At 42.0% G+C, this 18,638-nt stretch overlaps 1 pseudogene; it reads left to right on the top strand.

Moving 5' to 3' along the window:
* Window positions 1-4,453: 4,453 nt before the first annotated feature.
* On the top strand, window positions 4,454-12,698 carry LOC109898822 (growth/differentiation factor 10-like; annotated as a pseudogene).
* The last annotated feature ends 5,940 nt before the right edge of the window (window positions 12,699-18,638 follow it).

Raw genomic sequence — 18,638 nt, 5'->3', positions numbered from 1 at the left:
GGCGATGGTCCATGGACAAATCCATCCAGGCAATCTTGTGTAACCTAAAATTGGAGTTGGCGAGAATCTCTTGTGCTCTCTTAAGCAGGGTGACTGCATCTTGGACTGTTGAAAATGACTAAGCCATCTTCAAAATAGAAGTCACGTTCCACAAACTGTCTGACATCAGGATCATAGTCTGGTTCTCCTTCTTGAACAGACTGTTTGAGGCCGTAGATGGCCACTGCTGGAGAGGGACTGTTGCCAAAGTCATGGACCTTCATGCAGTAGTCGATGATGTCTTCTGACAAGTCGTTTCCCTGGAAACACAGGAAGTTACGATCGTCTTCTTTCACCAGAAAACAGTGGAACATTTGTTGGATATCCGCTGTCACAGCAACAGATTCCTTACGGAAAAGAGTAAGCACCCCAAGGAGTGTGTTGTTGAGGTCAGGCCCAGTCATGAGGACATCATTGAGGGATACTCCATCGTATTGGGCACTGGAGTCAAAAACCACAGGGATTTGACCAGTCTTCTTTGGGTAATGGACACCAAATGTAGGTAGTTACCACCGTTCTTCTTCTTCTTTCAGGGGAAGAGCCACTTCAGCATGACCATGCTTGAAAATCTCCTCCATGAAAGAGACAAAGTAGTCTTTCATCTCGGGTTTCCTAAGGAAGTTGCATCTGTGGGAGGAGAAGCGTTTCAGGCTAGAGGTCTATTGTCGGGGAGACAACGTCTTGGTGACTTGAATGGTAATGGTGCCACCTAGCTGTTGCTGTCGTCCTTCCTGATCCCTTCCATCATAATTTTCAGAAAAGAGCTGTCTTCGATGGAGAAGGCCAATTTATTGTCATCTTGTTTGCTGGAACACATTGCAGTCCAAGTGAACTTACTCTTTGTTGCAAGGAAGACTTTAGTAGCTGCGTAATGCAGGTTGACAGGCATCTTTCTTTCACCAAGGAGAGGTTGAGACTTGGCTCGAAGAGAGTAGGGCGTCCTTTCTCCACAGTGTTTGTGTAAAAGGTACCTCACAGAGAGGCTTGTGAACGCTCCCCAGGCAGACTTACCTATTATTATGACACATCCGAGGTCAAGCTTCTGGGCGTATGGTGAGTCATAGGGCCTGTCATGCCAAATAGTGTCCCCCGGACAAATAGTGTCCCCCTCTACATCACAATGGGATTTGATGAGTTCTAGCTTCTGTTGCTAGGGCTGTTGCTAGAACTTGCAACATTCTGACCGGATTACATAATGAACCAACACGTTTGTTGCTATGCTGATTGCTTGGCTACCTCGTAGCGGTCGCGAAGGAAGGAGGACGCCGGCAGTTCTAGTTTTATTTCACCTCAGAAGCGTTCACTTAGTTCGCACAAAATTATTTCCTCAGAATTGCTCTCCAAGGGTGGTGTTTTTGAAGGTAACAACCTGCTGACTACCTGCTGTTTCAGAGGACCGAAAAGACTGTAAAGATAACACTATTTATTTTCCATATACAGTGCTGAGAAAAAGTATTTGCCCCTTCCTGATTTCTTGTTTTTTTGCACATTTGCACACTTACATTTTCAGATCAAACAAATGTAAATATTACACAAAGTAAACACAAAATGCAGTTTTTAAGTGATGATTTTATTAATTAAGGGAAAAAGCTATCCGAACCTTCATGGCCCTATGTGAAAAAGAAATGCCCCCTTAACCTAATAACTGGTTGTGCCACCCTCAGCAGCAACAACTGCAATCGAGGAATTTTGGCCCACTCTTCTTTGCAGAATTGTTTTAATTCAGCCACATTGGAGGGTTTTCGAGCATGAACCGCCTTTTTAACGTCACGCCACAGCATCTCAATCGGATTCAAGTCCGGACTTTGACTAGGCCACTCCAAATCCTTCATTTAGTTTTTTTTAAGCCATTCAGAAGTGGACTTGCTGCTGTGTGAACCCAAGTGCACTTCAGCTTGAGGTCACGAACTGATGGCCGGACATTTTCCTTCAGGACATTTTGGTAGAGAGCAGAATTCATGGTTCCATCAATCACAGCAAGTCGTCCAGGTCCCGAAGCAGCCTCAGACCATCACACTACCACCACCATATTTGACTGTTGGTATGATGTTCTTTTTCTTAAATGCTGTGTTACTTTTATGCTAGATGAAACAGATGAAACACCTTCCAAAAGTTAAACTTTTGTCTCGTCAGTCCAAGACTTTGGGGAAAATATTCTGTGGGGATCATCAAGATGTTTCTTGCCAAAATTGAGACGAGCCTTCATGTTCTTTTTGGTTAACAGTGGTTTTTGCCTTGGAACTCTGCCATGGATGCCATTTTTGCCCAGTCTCTTTCTTATGGTTGAGTCATGAACACTGACCTTAACTGGGGTAAGTGAGGCCTGCAGTTCTTTAGATGTTGTTGTGGGTTCTTTGTGACCTCTTGGATGAGTCGTCGCTGTGCTCGTGGGGTAATTTTGGTAGGCCGGCCACTCCTGGGAAGGTTCACCACTGTTCCAAATTTTCTCCATTTGTGGATAATGGCTCTAACCGGGGTTCGCTGGAGTCCCAAAGCTTTAGAAATGGCTTTGTAACCCTTTCCAGACTGAAGATTTCAATTACTTTGTTTCTCATCTGTTCCTGAATTTCTTTGGATCACAGCATGATGTCTTGCTTTTTGAGATCTTTTGGCCTACTTCACTTTGTCAGACAGGTTCTATTTAAGTGATTTCTTGATTCAACAGGTCTGGCAGTAATCAGGCCTGGGTTTGGCTAGTGAAATTGAACTCAGTTTTACAAAAAATGTGATTTAACCACAGTAAATTCATGATTTAACAAGGGGGGAGCAATTACTTTGTCACACAGGGCCATGAAGTTTCGGATAGCTTTTTTCCCTTAATAAATAAAATGATCACTTAAAAACTGCATTTTGTGTTTACTTGGTTATCTTTGAGTAATATTAAAATTAGTTTGATGATCTGAAACATTTAAGTGTGACAAATGTGCAAAACAATAAGAAATCAGGAAGGGGGCAAATACTTTTTCACAGCACTGTATTTTTCATTACATAAGAACATATTGTTAAATAGCAATAAATAATTTAAGCTGTTTTTAGATGTATTTAATATTGACATTGCTAGCTACTTATTTACCTCTGCCAGGCAGTTTTATTTAGCTAACGTTATCTAAGTTAGCTAGCTTATTGTTATTGTAGCTGCTTTCTGTTTGTATGTAGCTTGCACTTTAATGGCATCCCTCGAGGAGATGTTCTTTTATCATTACAACCAGGCGAAGTACTTTGGAGGCACCACTGATCTCGACAAGAGGCACAAGATTCGTAGGGGGGCAGAGAAATTCACAATTCATGGGTAACGTTAAGCAGTTCATTTATATTACTGTTCGATAAATCCTTCTAGTTATGTACAACCATTTAACAACACATTTTCATCTAGCTAACATTAGTTCGTCATCTACATGTTGCTAGCTATACATGTAGTTATATGTATGTCACATTAAGGTATCTAGCTATAAGTTAACCCTGATCGATCAAATGGTTAGGTGTAAACAATTATGGTAACTCCAATTGCCCTTAACTAGGTGTCTTCGTTAGAAAGAGACCCATACAGAAAGAGAGAGAGGAAGAAAGTGACAGGGAGGAAAAGAGGTGGGAAGAGTGAAAGACAGAGAGAGATGAAGAGCGAGAGAAACAGAAAGATAAATACATCAGTGCAAATTTACTTAGACAACTATTGTCTTCCAACTTGTTAGGCAATCACATGTACCTATGGAGGAAGGATGGCTAGCCACACAGGAGGGTATTTTCACTAAGGAGAAGGAGGCCGTGCTGACAGAGATGCATGCTGGAAATTTCGGGGTGAAGTGCATGATTGCCAAAATCAACCTCCGCTTCTTCTGGCCTGGGATTGTCAAGGATGTGGACAGCTTAACCTTATGTTTTCACATGCTATTATATTTGAAATTATTATGATTTTGATGAATGTCATATCAGAGAGCACACAGTGTTTCAATTGGACACTTTTGCTTGTAGGTCAGTACCTGACTAGCCTGCCAGAAGTTTGAGAGGGTGAAGACTGTGGCGCCAGAGTTGTTTCACCATGGCACATGATCGGTGTCAACTTCAAATTTGCATTGACACGCTTAAAAAAAAATGGTTGCTTTATTTGACCACAGCAGACTTCAATATGATCAAATGTTTGTGTCAGTATCCGTACAAATATGAAAACTGTGTACTGTATGACATATACGGGTAAGAATAATGTAACATTTTAAATGTTGGGGTGGACCTCATCGGACCCTTCAAAAAATCCAGGAATGGCAACTGCTGGTGTCAGACAGTGACCGATTACTTCACCAAGTGGGTGGAGGCTATACCCTTTAAGGTCAGTAAAGGAAGAAAATTAGCTTAATTCTAAATTCCCTTCTGTAACCCATAAAAAGGGTGCTTGGAACCAAAAAAACTATTTTCATGTTGTATGATACCCATCAAGGACAAGACTGGTGAGGCCACCTCTAAGGCGATGATGGACATCTTTAACACCCACGGTGCTCCTGAGGTCATCTTGAGTGACCGAGGTCGTGAACTCTGGCACAAGGTAATAAAATAGGCTATATTCTGTCACCAACTATATAACCAAGTTTATTTACTGATATGCGATTTTCCTTAGACCAACAAAGCCTAGTTCGAGGACAGGGGCTGAAGCACCGGGTCTCCGCAGCATATCAGCTACAGACCGTTTTGTAAAATTGTTTTTCCATGGTACATAATCAGACACAATATCTTACATAGTCAATAGATATCCCTTACCTACCCACTCCTCCAGGTTTGGATGACCGGACCAATCAGACCCTCAAGACTGCCATGGGCAAGTCTCTTGAAGGGGACCAGGAACGGTGGGAGGATAACCTGAAGGTAATTCTCTTTGCACACAACAGCAGTGTCCAGGCCTCCACCAAGTACTTGCCCTATCGCCTGCTGTACGGACGGGAGCCGCAGCTGTTAACTGAGGTGAACAATGCAATTGTATATACAATTGTTGCATACAGTGCAGTCATTCAAATTTGTGACTGACTTCATGTGTTATTGTTTGTCTACTGTTATTTTTGAATAACACTTTCAGATCACTGAAACTCCACCTGATGTGGTGGAAGTTATCGAACCAGATCAGAATGCCTTCTAGGACCACATTAGGCACAGAATGAGAAGGACGTGGAGGTTTTTGACCAGGTAAAAACTGTCTGCTGTTAATTTGTTTTCTGACCCTCCAATAGATATGCACATCAACAAGGTGCAGGAGAAACAGAAGGAGAGCTACTGGAGGAGAATCAAGAAGGGGACCAAGTGCTTCAACATCCCAGCGAATCACTTGGTTTACGCACACATACACACACACACACACACAGATATCAGAACAATGCCACATCATACACAACACGAAAAAAAGTATGTGGACACCTGCTCGTCGAACATCCCCTTACAAAATAATGGGCATTAATTTAGAGTTGCTACCCCTTTGGTGCTATAACAGCCTCCACTCTTCTGGAGCGATTAGGTCTGGCTCGCATTCCAATTCATCCCAAAGGTATTCGATGGGGTTGAGGTCAGAGCTCTGTGCAGGCCAGTCAAGTTCTTCCACACCGATCTCGACTAATCATTTCTGTCTGGACCTCGCTTTGTGAATGGGGGCAATGTCATGCTGAAACAGGAAAGGGCCTTCCCCAAACTGTTGCCACAAAGTTGGAAGTACAGAAAGTAATTATATGCTGTAGTGTTAAGATTTCCCTTCACTGGAACCTTAGGAGCCTAGCCCAAACCAGACCATTATTCCTCCTCCATCAAACTTTACAGTTGGCACCATGCATTGGAGCAGGTAGCGTTCTCCTGGCATCCGCCAAACTCAGATTCGTCCAACGGACTGCCAGATGATGAAGTGTGATTCATCATTCCAGAGAACGCATTTCCACTGCTCCAGAGTCCAATGGCGACGAGTTTTACACCACTACGACCGATGCTTGGCATTGCGCATGGTGATATTAGGCTTATGTTCGGCTGCTCGGCCATGGAAACCCATTCCGGTCCCATTCTGTGAGCTTGTGTTGCCTACCACTTCGCTCCTGAGCCGTTGTTGCTCCTTGATGTTTCCACTTCATAAAACCAGCACTTACAGTTGACCGGGGCAGCTCTAGCAGGGCAGAAATATGATGAACTGACTTTTTGGAAAGGTGCCATCCAATTACAGTGCCATGTTGAAAGTCACTGAGCTCTTCAGTAAGGCCATTTTACTTCCAATGTTTGTCTATGGAGATTGCATGGCTGTGTGCTCAATTTTATACACCAGTCAGCAACGGATGTGGCTGAAAGAGCCGAATCCACTGGCTGAAAGAGCCGAATCCACTCATTTGAACGGGTGTCCACATGCTTTTGTATATATAGTCTATTTAGCTTACATTGATTAGACTAAATTGCTTTTGGTATCCTTTAGTTGGCACTGTATTAGACTAAGCATAGGTGATTTGATGATGTTGAAATGGTACTGGAATAGTGAAGGCAGCTCCTGTTTTCTTTGCTACAGTACTTAGTAATTGTTTGTTGCTTTCTGGTTTTGTGATGAAACAAAGAATTTATTCTGCCTCTTTGTCTTCCTAAGCCTGTTCATCACGGTCGCGAGGAATTTGAACTAACAGGTTTTAGAGCAAACACCGCAATTATCACAACACAGGTTGTAATATGTATTTTTTTTAAAATGTTTTGCTTGGCTTCCCCAGTGATTTTGCCCATGCACCGCCACTGATGGGACTGCCCAGCATTTTTATACATGACCCTAAGCACGTATTTGGATTGCTAAATTTGTGAGTTTTAATAGTTTGTTTTCAAATGGACCAGAGAGAGAGAGAGACGGGGCATTACAAACTGTAGTGAGTGAGTTATCTCGTTGGCTGCAGATGTAGATGTCAGCGCCTTTCAATACCCAGTGTTATCTATCACATCTGGCTGTAAACGAGAAACAAGTGTAAAAATGGCAGAACTCTATGGAGAGTAGGCTTCCAACATCCACACGGTCTGCCGTGCATGAGTGACAGTGCAACCTAGAAAGAGCAGTGAAAGCGGCACATACCCTTGGATTCCAGTCACTTATATACTAAGTCGTTCCTTGGATGCATGTTTTCTCCCTAGGATCTAGGATTTTGCGTTTTGTTCTGAAATAGCAGTCTGGTTTGAGTTTTTTCTATTGCTGGGGAGTTGTCTTGGAGCTTTGGAGGGTCGGACCGCGAGTCGAAACCCAAGGATCGTGCAGGGGCAGGTCAGAGATGGTACAGAGTCTTCGTTTGACCGGGACAGCGCAGATCATGACGTGGTCTCACAGCATATGCACAGGCTGTATGAGAAATACAACAGAGAACTGAAACAACTCGTAGAGGGAAATACTGTCAGGAGTTTCAGAGCCAGCCAAGGTGAGTGTGGTTGTGGAAGGCCTATAGATGTCTATGATGAACATTGAGAAAAGGGAAATTCACACGTCCAACATAATTGTTCAGATGCTGGACAGAAAAATTTAGATAAATTAGTGTTGATGTGGCTTCTCAATTATTGAGATGCACATATGAGTGTTGGAGACATACTGTATATCTGTTCTCAGACAGAGTAAGAAACTTTTCTCGGTGCTGTTGAGATTGGCACTGAGAGAAACGCAACTTGGTGGTGTATTCTTCGTTTACAGAGATATGGTGATGGTTGTTATTGTTTAACAACCCAATGTTTTATTTTTTTCAATAACATCAATGTAGGCTACTGTCGCCCAACTCCCTCCCGTAATATTCTGTATGTAAATCCGAGACACTCATTTAGTGTGATATGTTTAGTTTGGTAGGGTACTCATGGGTAACTAGCCCCCCCTAAGAACAATGTCTAATGGCTGACACAAAAAAAAGCAACGTTTGGGAAAAAATTTGTATGTGGATGAAGGCCTTGCTTAGGCGAATAAACTATAAACTTACTTTTTTTTTTTTTTTTTTATCCCGGGTAACTGACCCCTCCCCCATGGGGTGCCAGTTACCCCGTTAGAAGATTATGGCATAGGGTTTCTTAAGTAAGTAATACTTACAAGCTAAGTCTAGTTGTCTTATTTAAATTGTTTTAATAAAATATGGGGGGAATTGATGTTGCACATGTCACCATTAATATCCGCACTATGAAAAATTTGATGTAAAGTCCCTCTTTTTAACTCACCTCCACATTAATTTTCTTTGTTCTTTCTTTGTTGTTCCTTTTCCATAAAATCAATTATTTATAATTGCGCTAAATATTATTTGAATGATGCAATATTTTAAATCCCAGAAGTCTTTAAAATGACAATAATTATTAAATGCTGTGTAAAATAGTTAAAAGGCTATGAAGTAACATTAACTGCAAAGCTATCAGTCACTAGGGGAAACATTTACAACTGCAATTAAGTTACGTTATCTTTTTAATGTATTTTACCTCAGACGATCTGGCAGTAAAGTTGCTAGCTAGCACTCCTAGCAGCTTATGCTAACTAGCTAGATGGCTATTATTTACTGGAGACTGATATCTCCCTCACTAACTTTAAGCATCAGCTATCTGAGCAGCTTACTGATCGCTGCAGCTGTACACAGCTCATCTGTAAATAGTCATCCAATCTACCTACCTCATCCCCATATTTTCTTTTCATTTACTTTTTTGCACACCAGCATTTCTACTTGCACATCATCATCTACACATCTATCACTCCAGTATTAATTTGCTACATTTTTATTACTTTGCTACTATGCCCTATTTATTGCCTTACCTCCTCACGCCATTTGCACACACTGTATATAGACTTTTCCTATTGTGTTATTGACTGTACGTTTGTTTATTCCATGTGTAACTCTGTGTTGTTGTTTGTGTCGCACTGCTTTGCTTTATCTTGGCCAGGTCGCAGTTGTAAATGAGAACTTGTTCTCAACTGGCCTATCTGGTTAAATAAAGGTGAAATAAAAAAAAATTAAAAAAATACAACTGGTAGTGAAGTTGCTAGCTAGAAAGTTAGCATAAACTACCACTAACTGGGTTTGTCATTGTTTAAATGACAGGAAACACACTTTCCTACTTGTATATTTAAAAAACAATTATAGATCTAACTTCATTGAAATATATTTACAACTATTTCAAAATAAAAACATTTTTTATTAACTTACCGCAAAATTGTTTTGTTGAAATATCTCCAAAAGTTGTGATTACACAGAGGACATTTTTTGTTGAGCAGTGGCAGCCAAAGTGAGTTGGGAAAATAATTAGGTGACATCTTGTGGTCTTAATCTGAAGTACAGGGTGGGGCCAGTTACCCCAGGGGGCTAGTTACCCCCTAATATCATATGTATTCATTTGTGAATGTCCATCACCCATTTCATATTATACATTACCAATTACAATTGGTATTATATGTTACGAATTTGCAAAACGTATGATATGTTGCGAATTCTAGCTAGGTGACTAATGTTAGCTAACTTGCTAACGTTAGTTAGGCTAGGAGTTAGGGGTTAATGTTAATGTTAGGGTTAAGTTTAGGAGTTAGGAGGGTTAGGAGAAAGGTTAGCTAACGTGCTCAGTAGTTAACATGCTCAGTAGTTGCAAAGCATCTAAAAAGTAGTAAGTAGTTGAAAGTTGCTAAAATGTTAAAGTTGTCAGTGATGAGATTCGAACTTGCAACCTTTGCCTTGAGCAACCATCTGTCTTATATAACCATACTTAACATATCATACTAATTTGAATGCCCGGATTTACATGTAATATTAAAAGGCTAGTCTTTGAGACAAGGCTGCCCAAATAGGTAGGCTTGTTTTGGAACCATCTGCCAATGAGTGCTTTTTAGGACAGCACTCAGGGGCAGATCTGTCTGTGTGGTGTCAACTGTAGTGTATAGCCCTGCTGCCGCAGAAGCGCAAAGAATGTGTGTAGGATTCGCCCTAAGTCAAGCGCCGGTGCTGCCGGCTATGAAATCTATGAGGTAACTAGGAGACGGGACACCAATAATGTGCCAAATCAAGGCCGCTCTATTTCCCTCGAGGCGACTGTATCCTGGGCTGGATTATGAAGCCTTAGCGCACAGTTGCGCTTCATTTATTTTTTTATAGGACAAAACAACCCGACATTGACTCAAAATTCTGTTCTAAGATAGCATATCATTCTACATGTTGTGTTTTTTCCTGCAGAAACCATGTACTCTAAGGAGAGATGTTAAGGGAGTTTTAACAACAAAAATATGTATATCTCTTTAGTCAATCCAAATCATCTCCCTCCTGACTTCCCCTCTTCAATACTCTCCTATAAAAGCCAGAGAATGATGGGTTCCCTTTCCAGTGTATGGTTCCACTCAAGGTTTCTTCCCACTATAGGGAATCACTGTGCCTCTGACTACTCTTTCTGGATTTAGGCCTGGGTCACTGTGAAACACACTCTCGGAAGTAACTGATTTCTCCCCCTGTAGACTCATCTGACCAGAGGACGTTGTACCATCTGAACCTGACATCTCTCCAGGACTTGGAGATCATCCTCTCTGCCACGTTCCACTTCCTGTTCGACCGGCGATCGCGGCCGACCGCCTGGTTCTGCAAACACTACAAAACCCTGGTGTGTTGATCTCTACGCCTGCTTCCTCCATCCACCTTCTCCTTCGCTCTGACCCCTCTGGGTCAGAGGTCAATCCAGGGTCTCATGGGTTGTTGCTAGGCAGTGTGACCTTTCACCCCCACCAGAGAGGGTCGTGGCAGATTAAAGATGTAACCACAGTGATAAAGGAGGCCAGGGAAAGGGAAGCCATTTTGTGTCGGTGGAGGTGGACTTTGGGCTGCAGTACCACAGAAAACCAGAGGACATACTGTCTGGGGCCAGCCTACCTTATTTGTTGGTGTATGCTGACGACCAGGAGCTAGATGAGCCCAATAGTTTGGCACAGACTTTACAGAGGTATGATCCTGAGGCGGAGAAAGAGTCTCCTCACCGTTCTCTTCTTCACGCTAAATTGGGGTCAAAGGATCATGTGAGAAGGGAGGTACCATCCCTCCCATACTCCAGAACAACGAACTGCCAGAAGTGGAGTACAGGCCTAGCGGATCCATGAAAGAGGACTCGTTTGAAACTGCCTACCATGCCCTGAAATCCATCAAGCCCACGCTTGGAGGAGGAAGGGGGAAGAAGTGAAAGATGGAGAGAGGGATGGAGGGGGTCAATCGCCAGTCCTGAGCTTGGATGAGAAGACCACAAGAAAGAGCAGCGTTGGAGGTAGTAGGTCGCAAGACAACAGTGAGGGAAGGAGGGATGGAAAGAGTGATATAGGGAATGAAGGAGGAGGTAAGTCTTCAATGCTGAGTTTTGATGAGCCGACCTTGGATGAGACAAAAAGTAAACAGTAGGGCTTGAAGCCCCAGGTTAGGAGCTGCTGTAGGAGGACACTCAAGGTAGACTTTGCAGACATTGGCTGGAGTGAGTGGGTCCTGGTGCCCAAAGCCTTCGATTGCTACTACTGCGCTGGCACCAGTGAAATCCCTGCTCCCAAGATAAAGACTGTGACGAACCTGTGTCAAATCTGAAACTCGTTCAAATCTGGTCTTCCTCTGAACTAAAGCAGTCGTAATAAACATGGTCAATGTTAGAGAGCAGAACAAAGCTACAATAGGACAGAGAGGAATAACGTCACACTTATTTTAAGGTGAGCACAACAGCCGAGAATGTTTTTATGGTTTCCAACTTAGAACTGCTCCATTGCTCATAGTCTGATGTTATGTCTACAACACTTAGGAAATAGTATAATTCAGCAGCATTACTGGCCATTGCAGACACACTTAAATGTACTTAATTGTACGACTGTATCATGTTTTCCAACTTGCACTTTATTAAATGAATGAACCATTGTGCTTCTAAATCATAGACGGCTTTTATCAAGACCACTTTTCGTTTTTTAAAATACAGAGTAACCTTAATGTAATTTTTCCATTTGAATTATTATCGGCATTGCCAGTAAATGCTGTAACCTCTCTCTCTCCTTCTTTCTCTACTCCACCCACCCTTCCCTCTCTCTACTAGGTACTGCATCCCTCTAACCATGCTACCATCCAGAGTATAGTCTGTGCGGTTGGGATAGTTCCAGGGGTCCCAGAGCCCTGCTGTGTCCCAGAGAAGATGAGCCTCCTGGGGGTTCTCTACCAGGATGAAAGGGGTAATCTGGTGCTCAAGGTCTACCCCAGTATGTCTGTGGAGAGCTGTGCCTGCAGATAGCTGCAGAAGTCAGAGGGGGAATAAGCCAGGCTAAACAGGATGGACTGAATTTAAAAGGACAAAAAAGGGAAGTAAAAAGGCGAGTTGAGGTGTCTTTCCGTCTGTTGGTCCTTTATATCCCTCAGGCTTTAACACTGAGAGAACGATAGTTGAACATGATGAGGTGTTGAAGAGGCACATTATCTGCTGTTGGCAGCACCAGTCAAGTCCTCTGGTAGCAGCAGACACACCACCACAATATCCTTCACATCTACCATATCCTCTACAAAACAGCATCACCGCTTCTCAATTCCCCTCTCTCTCCCTCCAAACAACTGGAGGGAGAGAGAGGGGAATTTGTTTTGTTTTTGTGGCACTGATCATGCTTGTTGTAATAGAGTCCTGGGTCATCTTCATTAGTACACATGACAGCCCGCTTGGAGTTTGCCAAAATGCGCCTAAAGGACTCTCAGACCATGAGAAACAAGATTAACTGGTCTGATGAAACCCAGATTGAACACTTTGGCCTGAATGCCAAGCGTCATGTCTGGAGGAAACCTGGCACCATCCCTACGGTGAAGCATGTTGGGTGCAGCATCATGCTGTGGGTATGCGGCAGGGACTGAGGAACTAGTCAGGACGAGGGAAAGATGAACGGAGCAAACTGCAAACCTGCTCCAGAACGCTCAGGACCTCAGACTGGGGCAAAGGTTCACCTTCCAACAGGACAACGACCGTAAGCACACAGCCAAGACAACGCAGGAGTGGCTTCGGGACAAGTCTCTGAATGTTCTTGAGTGGCCCAGCCAGAGCCCCGACTTGAACCCGATCGAACATCTCTGGAGAGACCTAAAAATTGCTGTGCAGTGACGTTCCCCATCAAACCTGAAGGAGCATGAGAGGATCTGCAGAGAAGACTGGGAGAAACTCCCAAAATACAGGTGTGCCAAGCTTGTAGCGTCTTACCCAAGAAGACTAGAGGCTGTAATTGCTGCCAAAGGACCTTCAAAAAAGTACTGAGTTCAGGGTCTGAATAGGTATGCAAATGTCATATTTCAGTTGTTTTTTTGCAGAAATGTCTAAAAACCTGTTTTGTCTTTGTCATTATGGAGTATTGTGTGTAGATTAATGAGGGGGGGGAAATGTAATTTTAGAATAGGGTTTTAAACTAAGAAAATGTGGAAAAAGTCAAAATGTCTGAATACTTTCCGAATGCACTGTACATCCCTATACCTCCCTCTATCCAAACAATGCGCACAAGGATGTCAAAGGGATGGAGCTCATGGTTTGTGTTCATGTTTTAAATGTTTTATTGGCCCAGACACATTGGTCGCTCAAGCTAGAATGATGGTAAAGGACTGTTCAGTTAAATGAAGGTCCTTCAACCTTGCCTAGTTAAAGATTAAATAAAAATATATGAAATAAAAATTCTATATAGGCAGCTTACACAGTACTAATACACAGAACGCCATACAGATGCATTCTAGTGACTCTATAAGGTTATGCATACTGAGTACATACCAGTATTTGTTTGAGGGACGTTTCTGTTATGTTGTAAAAATTATTTTATAAAGTTTTGTTGAACTAAAAAAATGACCTTCAAGTGAATAGTAAAGATCTGGAATTCATTTGTTTATTTCCCTCCTTAATAACATTTTCAAGCCTGCCAGGTAAGTGGAAGAAACAATCCAAAAAATCTATATTTCTATATTATATTTGGAAATGAACTTGTCTTGGTTACCATATTATTATTACATTTTATAAAAGGATGTATTTTTGTAAATGTGTATTGAATTGTAATAATAAAAAGTAATTGAATCCAAATTTGTCAATAGAATATGTCATTGTTTTTAAGTAACCATCTAGTGAAGATGATGTTGAATGGTATGGAGGACCATTATGGCCAAAATAAAAAATAAATGAAAACATAAATAAATAAATATACAGTTGAAATCAGAAGTTAACATACGCTTAGGTTGGAGTCATTAAAAATTGGTTCTTTAACCACTCCACAAATTTCTTGTTAGTAAACTATAGTTTTGGCTAGTCGGTTAGGACATCTACTTTGTGCATGCCAAAAGTAATTTTTCCAACAATTGTTAACAGCCAATGTGTATGATATAACATAAATATTAAAATAATACCCACTTATAGGAATGCGTAATTTTTTACAAGTTGCTAGCTATTCCATGAAGCCATAACCGATAATCAAATATTTTCATCTTCAGTGGTTTGTTCTTCTACAGACTCTGGGTGGACTTAAAATGCCAGCTGGTCAGCACATGCTCTGTACTCGTTCTGGTAATCCGTCTGTGAATGTTAACCTGTTTAAAGGTCTTACTCATATCGCCTATGGAGAGCATGATCACACAGTCATCGTGAACAGCTGGTGGTCTCATGCATGGTTCAGTGTTGCTTGCCTCGAAGCGAGCATATAAGGCATTTAGCTCGTCTGAAGGCTTGCATCACAGGGCAACTCGCGACTGGGTCTCCCTTTGTAATCCGTGATAGTTCGCAAGCCACGCCACATCCGACAAGCATCAGAGCCGGCATAGTAGGATTCAATCTTAGTCCTGTATTGACGCTTTGCCTGTTTGATGGCTTGTAAGAGGTCGTAGCAGGATTTCTTATAATGACACAAAGTTTGGAAAATGTAAAAGTATGTGGTGTCCATCTCGCAATGGAGCCTTCAACCGCAAGCGGGCGTTGCGATTCCATCACCGCAGTGTAATGGAGTGCTTATGGGTAATGTGAACAAGCCTTTAGATTACGAGCGTTTTCAAGTGCAACGTTAATAACGATGGTTTTGGGAAACAGCTCAGAGATTTAACAATGCTCCTACAAAGGTTCTAAAGATGAACTTAGCCTTAATCTGTTTTTTTGGAAACCGGGTACAGGTCAGTGGCTTCCAAACATTATTGTCACCATTCTATGGAGGACCAAGACAGCCAAAATCAAAAATAAATGAATACATAAATAAATCTATAAATATACATGCATATAAATGTAAAAATAAATCAATGTACATGGAAATCAATCAATACATAAACACAATTTGATATAAATGAGTACTTTTGCACCATTTATTCCTGTATTTATTTATTTGCTTATTTATTTATTTCTGTCAACTTTTCTTTATTAATTGATCTATTTATTTATGTTTTTCTTCATCCCTATGCAAATGACGAGGCTGTCAATCAAGCTATGTCACTGTGACCTTACCCCCATTGGTTGATCGGTATCAGAGCACGAAGTTCGACTTCACATGCCTGGTTGCTATGACACAGACACTACGCAATATGGCTACACACATGCAAGAGATAGCCAGATATTTGAGAGTGTTGGCTAACCTTGCTGAAAATGCTAGTGCTGAATCTGATTATTTATTTTTTCGTGTGGAGTCTCTGGCTGACAATTTGTTCCAGTTAGCTGCAACTACTGACACAGAGGTTGACCCTTCAGTGTTCAGCAATTTGGATGAAGTTTGCCATCGCCTGAATCCTTCAATCCAACATTCAGATGACACCGGAGCAGTTGGACGCCCTGCTCACATACTGCCTATGGATGCTGTAGAAAGTTATTTGTTAGCACGTCTGTTCGTGACATTACAACTCTTTTTGGGGTTGGTTAAAGAACAGTTCACCATCAAATGGTAGAGCATGGGATAAGGGGAGTGTACCTGATATCATGCGGGAACAAGCCCCCAAAAGAGTCGGTGTATGAATGCGTCTTGAGGTTAAGGGTAACGTTAGCTGTTTAGATTTGTATGTTTTTGTCTGCTACTGGCTTAAAAGCATGTGGTGACATCTAGCTGATGAGGACCCCGATCCTTAAGAAGTTATTAAGCCAATTATATTATATGACCGTTGCCTCCCGTTTATTGTGACGTTAATGATTAGGTGGCGGTCGATAGCTCCTAGTAGTATCTTTAACCTATCCTAGCTTTTAGCTAGCTATGTACAGTGCATTAGAAAGTTTCGGACCCCTTGACTTTGTCCACATTTTGTGACACTACAGCCTTATTCTAAAATGGATTAAATCATTTTTCCCCTCATCAATCTACACACAATACAGCATAATGACAAAGCAAAAACAGGTATTTAGAAATTCTTGAAAATGTATACAAAATGAAAAACTTACATAAATATTAAGATCCTTTACTCAGTACTTTGTTGAAGCACCTTTGGCATCGATTTCAGCCTCGAGTCTTCTTGGGTATGACGCTTCAAACTTGGCACACCTGTATTTGGGGAGATTCTCCCATTACTCTGCAGATCCTGTCAAGCTGGATGGGGATATGAGACTTGTCCCAAAGCCACTCCTGCATTGTCTTGACTGTGTGCTTAGGGTCGTTGTCCTGTTGGAAGGTGTACCTACACCCCAGTCTGAGGTCCTAAGCTCTCTGGAGCAGGTTTTCATCAAGGACCTCTCTGTACTTTGCTCTGTTCATCTTTCCCTCGATCCTGACTAGTCTCCCAGTCCCTGAAAAATATCCCCACAGCATGATGCTGCCCCCACCACGCTTCACTGTAGGGATGGTGGCCAGGTTTCCTCCAGACGTGACACTTGGATTGTGCAACATTTGCCCATTATTATTTTCTAAATTATCTGTCAAGTTGGTTGTTGATCATTGCTAGACAACCATTTTCAGGTCTTGCCATAGATTTCCTAGTAGATTTAAGTCAAAATTGTAACTCGGAAACTCAGGAACATTCATGGTGTTCTTGGTAATCAACTCCAGTGTAGATTTGGTCTTGTGTTTTCGTTTTTTGCCCTGCTGAAAGGTGAATTCATCTCTTAGTGTCAAAAAGCAGACTGAACCAGGTTTTTAATCTAGGATTTTGCCTGTGCTTAGCTCCATTCCATTCCTTTGTTATCCTGAAAAACTCCCCAGTCCTTAATGATTACAAGCATACCCATAACATGATGCAGCCAGCACTATGCTTGAAAATATGGAGTGTGGTAGTTAGTAATGTGTTGTATTGTATTTGCCCTGAACTTAACACTTTGTATTAAAGCCAAAAAGTGAATTGCTTTGCCACATATTTTTGCAGTATTACTTTAGTGCCTGCCTTGTTGCAAACAGGATGCATGTTTTGGAATATTTATTTATTTATTTAGTCTGTACAATTAGGTTAGTATTGTAGAGTAACTATAATGTTGGTGATTCATCCTCAGTTTTCTCCTATCACAGCCATTAAAAAAGTTTGAGTTTAAAGTCACCATTTTCCTCATGTTGAAATCCCTGAGAAATGTTCTTCTTCTCTGGCAACTGAGTTAGGAAGGACGCCTGTATCTTTGCAGTGACTGGGTGTATTGATACACCATCCAGTGTAATTAATCACTTCACCATGCTCAAAAGGGATATTCACTGTCTTTGGATAGGCATTCTGACTCAAATTAGAAAATTCGCAACATTGCTCTGATGTCCAAAAGATTCCAGATCAAAATGTTGTAATGTAAAACTTTTAACTTGCATGTGTTTTAAAATGTCTACATTTGTCAGTCCAAAATTGCATTTGAATTTTGTCATGGTAATAGGAAATATATACATTTATGGTTTCTATGCCTTTAGTTTAAGCTATCCAAGAAATGTTCCATCGGGGTGTGTTTTTAGAGAGTAATATTGGTTCTTGTAGAATATATTTTATTTTATTCCATATTGTTATAGTGTTCTGGGTTGGTTATAAACCTGGGAGGGCCCCTGTCGATTGGCCTTTGGTCGGTGTTCAGACGGACGGTTCCTCCCGCCCCATGTGGATTCGCTTCTATTGGTGGAACCCCTTTTGGAGACGGTTCACCCAGTTTCTCCGATACAGTCCAGCCGAGCCCCGTCCAAGCAAGACCCAGTTGACCCGTCTGTCCCAGTGGCCCTACGTTGGTGTTCCGGTACCCCGCTTGAGAGGTCTTATCTAGCTGGAGGGTTTAGTAGGAACCGCTGCAGGTATTACTGAATGGGTGTGCCACTCCCCTCTACACACCTGTGCCAGAGACATGAGTGTTTCTCAAAACATGTCGTTGGCTCGGTTCCTACTAAACCCTCCAGCTAGACAAAGACCTCTCGAGCGCGCCTTGTCTCCCGTGGCTCAGGCCACGGGCAGTTCAGGGCCTCCAACTGGATTGCACCGGGGCCTCCTCCCCCCACGGGGTAGGACACTTCCCCCCAGCCATTCTCTGCCCAGCGCGCCCAGGGACAACCTCTACGTTGCGGGGGGATACCTGGTTGATCCTGCCAGTAGCATATGCTTGTTTCAAAGATTAAGCAATGCAAGTCTAAGTACACACTGCCCAGTACAGTGAAACTGTGAATGTCTCATTAAATCAGTTATGGTTCCTTTGATCAGTCCAACTTTACTTGGATAACTGTGGCATATCTAGAGCAAATCATTTCCAACCTTCAGGGATGT

This window comes from Oncorhynchus kisutch, linkage group LG11 (genome assembly GCF_002021735.2).
Source record: "Oncorhynchus kisutch isolate 150728-3 linkage group LG11, Okis_V2, whole genome shotgun sequence".
NCBI lineage: Eukaryota > Metazoa > Chordata > Actinopteri > Salmoniformes > Salmonidae > Oncorhynchus > Oncorhynchus kisutch.
Note: the sequence above shows the minus strand (reverse complement) of the source record. Positions and strands in the feature narration are given on the sequence as shown.